This window comes from Oncorhynchus keta, unplaced genomic scaffold (genome assembly GCF_023373465.1).
Source record: "Oncorhynchus keta strain PuntledgeMale-10-30-2019 unplaced genomic scaffold, Oket_V2 Un_contig_10357_pilon_pilon, whole genome shotgun sequence".
NCBI lineage: Eukaryota > Metazoa > Chordata > Actinopteri > Salmoniformes > Salmonidae > Oncorhynchus > Oncorhynchus keta.
The window spans coordinates 27,501-31,954 of NW_026277073.1; the positions used below are offsets into that span (position 1 = coordinate 27,501).

Here is a 4,454-nt window from a genome sequence, read left to right on the forward strand (position 1 = left end):
CAGGACACCACTGTTCTGTGTTCCAGGACACCACTGTTCTGTGTTCCTGGACACCACTGTTCTGTGTTCCAGGACACCACTGTTCTGTGTTCCTGGACACCACTGTTCTGTGTTCCAGGACACCACTGTTCTGTGTTCCTGGACACCACTGTTCTGTGTTCCAGGACACCACTGTTCTGTGTTCCAGGACACCACTGTTCTGTGTTCCAGGACACCACTGTTCTGTGTTCCAGGACACCACTGTTCTGTGTTCCTGGACACCACTGTTCTGTGTTCCAGGACACCACTGTTCTGTGTTCCAGGACACCACTGTTCTGTGTTCCAGGACACCACTGTTCTTTGCACTGACATTTGAATGTATTTGTTATGTTTTATACTGTTTCTGTACTGATCATTATATTAAGTTTGCACTGAAAAATAAAACTTGAGGTGGTTAATATAGAACTGGACCTGACTACTCTACAGAACCAGAACCAGAGATAGACAGAGGAGATGGTTAATATAGAACTGGACCTGACTACTCTACAGAACCAGAACCAGAGATAGACAGAGGAGATGGTTAATATAGAACTGGACCTGACTACTCTACAGAACCAGAGATAGACAGAGGAGATGGTTAATATAGAACTGGACCTGACTACTCTACAGAACCAGAACCAGAGATAGACAGAGGAGATGGTTAATATAGAACTGGACCTGACTACTCTACAGAACCAGAACCAGAGATAGACAGAGGAGATGGTTAATATAGAACTGGACCAGACTACTCTACAGAACCAGAACCAGAGATAGACAGAGGAGATGGTTAATATAGAACTGGACCTGACTACTCTACAGAACCAGAACCAGAGATAGACAGAGGAGATGGTTAATATAGAACTGGACCTGACTACTCTACAGAACCAGAACCAGAGATAGACAGAGGAGATGGTTAATATAGAACTGGACCTGACTACTCTACAGAACCAGTGTAATGGGTATGTTTGTCAGATACAGGTTCATGTCAGGGTTATTTCTGGCCTTACTGTTGAAACGTGTACTTCCTCATAGCAGGTTTCTGTTCCGTGTTTTCTGGCTAAAAACAGATGTATCTGTCTTCTGGTTGGACGGAGAGTTCACTGTGTGGGTGGAGAGTGGGTGGAGAGTTCACAGTGTGGGTGGAGAGTTCACTGTGTGGGTGGAGAGTTCACTGTGTGGGTGGAGAGTGGGTGGAGAGTTCACTGTGTGGGTGGAGAGTTCACTGTGTGGGTGGAGAGTTCACTGTGTGGGTGGAGAGTTCACTGTGTGGGTGGAGAGTTCACTGTGTGGGTGGAGAGTGGGTGGAGAGTTCACAATATGGGTGGAGAGTTCACTGTGTGGGTGGAGAGTTCACTGTGTGGGTGGAGAGTGGGTGGAGAGTTCACTGTGTGGGTGGAGAGTTCACTGTGTGGGTGGAGAGTTCACTGTGTGGGTGGAGAGTGGGTGGAGAGTTCACTGTGTGGGTGGAGAGTGGGTGGAGAGTTCACTGTGTGGGTGGAGAGTTCACTGTGTGGGTGGAGAGTTCACTGTGTGGGTGGAGAGTGGGTGGAGAGTTCACTGTGTGGGTGGAGAGTTCACTGTGTGGGTGGAGAGTTCACTGTGTGGGTGGAGAGTTCACTGTGTGGGTGGAGAGTTCACTGTGTGGGTGGAGAGTTCACTGTGTGGGTGGAGAGTTCACTGTGTGGGTGGAGAGTTCACTGTGTGGGTGGAGAGTTCATTGTGTGGGTGGAGAGTTAACTGTGTGGGTGGAGAGTTCACTGTGTGGGTGGAGAGTTCACTGTGTGGGTGGAGAGTTCACTGTGTGGGTGGAGAGTTCACTGTTTGGGTGGAGAGTGGGTGGAGAGTTCACCATATGGGTGGAGAGTTCACTGTGTGGGTGGAGAGTTCACTGTGTGGGTGGAGAGTTCACTGTGTGGGCGGAGAGTGGGTGGAGAGTTCACTGTGTGGGCGGAGAGTTCACTTCCGGACCAACGGGAAGGTTTAAAATGGGGAAAACCTCCGCCCCTCCTGGGTGTTCAAAACAAACTCGGTAATATCAGGTACAGGAGTATATTATCAGTATCTACTGTTATATTATCAGGTACAGTAGTATAATATCAGGTACAGTAGTATAATATCAGTATCTAATGGTATAATATCAGGAACAGTAGTATAGTATCAGGTACAGTAGTATAATATCAGGTACAGTAGTATAATATCAGGTACAGTAGTATAATATCAGGAACAGTAGTATAATATCAGGTACAGTAGTATAATATCAGTATCTACTGTTATACTATCAGGTACAGTAGTATAATATCAGGTACAGTAGTATAATATCAGGTACAGTAGTATAATACCAGGTACAGTAGTATAATATCAGGTACAGTGGTATAATACCAGGTACAGGAGTATAATATCAGTATCTACTGTTATACTATCAGGTACAGTAGTATAATATCAGGTACAGTAGTATATTATCAGTATCTACTGTTATATTATCAGGAACAGTAGTATAATATCAGGAACAGTAGTATAATATCAGGTACAGTAGTATTATATCAGGTACAGTAGTATAATATCAGGTACAGTAGTATAATATCAGGAACAGTAGTATAATATCAGGTACAGTAGTATAATATCAGGAACAGTAGTATAATGTCAGGTACAGTGCTATAATATCAGGAACAGTAGTATAATATCAGTATCTACTGTTATATTATCAGGTACAGTAGTATAATATCAGGTACAGTAGTATAATGTCAGGTACAGTACTATAATATCAGGTACAGTAGTATAATATCAGTATCTACTGTTATACTATCAGGTACAGTAGTATAATATCAGGTACAGTAGTATATTATCAGTATCTACTGTTATATTATCAGGAACAGTAGTATAATATCAGGAACAGTAGTATAATATCAGTATCTACTGTTATACTATCAGGTACAGTAGTATAATATCAGGTACAGTAGTATATTATCAGTATCTACTGTTATATTATCAGGAACAGTAGTATAATATCAGGAACAGTAGTATATTATCAGTATCTACTGTTATATTATCAGGTACAGTACTATAATATCAGGTACAGTAGTATAATATCAGTATCTACTGTTATACTATCAGGTACAGTAGTATAATATCAGGAACAGTAGTATAATATATCAGGAACAGTAGTATAATATCAGGTACAGTAGTATAATATCAGGTACAGTAGTATAATATCAGTATCTACTGTTATACTATCAGGTACAGTAGTATAATATCAGTATCTACTGTTATAATATCAGGTACAGTAGTATAATATCAGGTACAGTAGTATAATGTCAGGTACAGTACTATAATATCAGGTACAGTAGTATAATATCAGTATCTACTGTTATACTATCAGGTACAGTAGTATAATATCAGGTACAGTAGTATAATATCAGTATCTACTGTTATACTATCAGGTACAGTAGTATAATATCAGGTACAGTAGTATAATATCAGGTACAGTAGTATAATATCAGGTACAATAGTATACTATCAGGTACAGTAGTATAATATCAGGTACAGTAGTATAATATCAGTATCTACTGTTATACTATCAGGTACAGTAGTATAATATCAGGTACAGTAGTATAATATCAGAAACAGTACTATAATATCAGGTACAGTAGTATAATATCAGGTACAGTAGTATTTTATCAGGTACAGTAGTATACTATCAGGTACAGTAGTATAATATCAGGTACAGTAGTATAATATCAGGTACAGTAGTATATTATCAGGTACAGTAGTATAATATCAGGTACAGTAGTATACTATCAGGTACAGTAGTATACTATCAGGTACAGTAGTATACTATCAGGTACAGTAGTATAATATCAGGTACAGCAGTATAATATCAGGTACAGCAGTATAATATCAGTATCTACTGTTATATTATCAGGTACAGTAGTATAATATCAGGTACAGTAGTATAATATCAGGTACAATAGTATACTATCAGGTACAGTAGTATAATATCAGGTACAGTAGTATAATATCAGTATCTACTGTTATACTATCAGGTACAGTAGTATAATATCAGGTACAGTAGTATAATATCAGGTACAGTAGTATAATATCAGGTACAATAGTATACTATCAGGTACAGTAGTATAATATCAGGTACAGTAGTATAATATCAGGTATCTACTAGTTATACTATCAGGTACAGTAGTATAATATCAGGTACAGTAGTATAATATCAGGTACAGTAGTATAATATCAGGTACAGTAGTATAATATCAGGTACAGTAGTATACTATCAGGTACAGTAGTATACTATCAGGTACAGTAGTATAATATCAGGTACAGTAGTATAATATCAGGTACAGTAGTATAATATCAGGTACAGTAGTATAATATCAGGTACAGTAGTATACTATCAGGTACAGTAGTATAATATCAGGTACAGTAGTATA

At 38.9% G+C, this 4,454-nt stretch overlaps 1 long non-coding RNA gene across 7 annotated transcripts; it reads left to right on the forward strand.

Moving 5' to 3' along the window:
• The first annotated feature begins 2,125 nt into the window (after positions 1–2,125).
• LOC127916963 (uncharacterized) lies at positions 2,126–4,436 on the forward strand. 7 transcript variants are annotated; one of them, XR_008096785.1, is made up of 5 exons: positions 2,126–2,380; positions 2,563–2,622; positions 3,192–3,293; positions 3,697–3,816; positions 4,202–4,436. It is a non-coding gene; the product is annotated as an uncharacterized LOC127916963 (long non-coding RNA). The 7 variants fall into 7 exon arrangements; XR_008096784.1 differs by lacking the exon at positions 3,192–3,293 and adding an exon at positions 3,395–3,515 and having other exon boundaries at positions 2,126–2,340; positions 2,523–2,622; positions 3,717–3,816; XR_008096786.1 differs by lacking the exon at positions 3,192–3,293 and adding an exon at positions 3,395–3,515 and having other exon boundaries at positions 2,311–2,340; positions 2,543–2,622; positions 3,717–3,816.
• Positions 4,437–4,454: the final 18 nt, after the last annotated feature.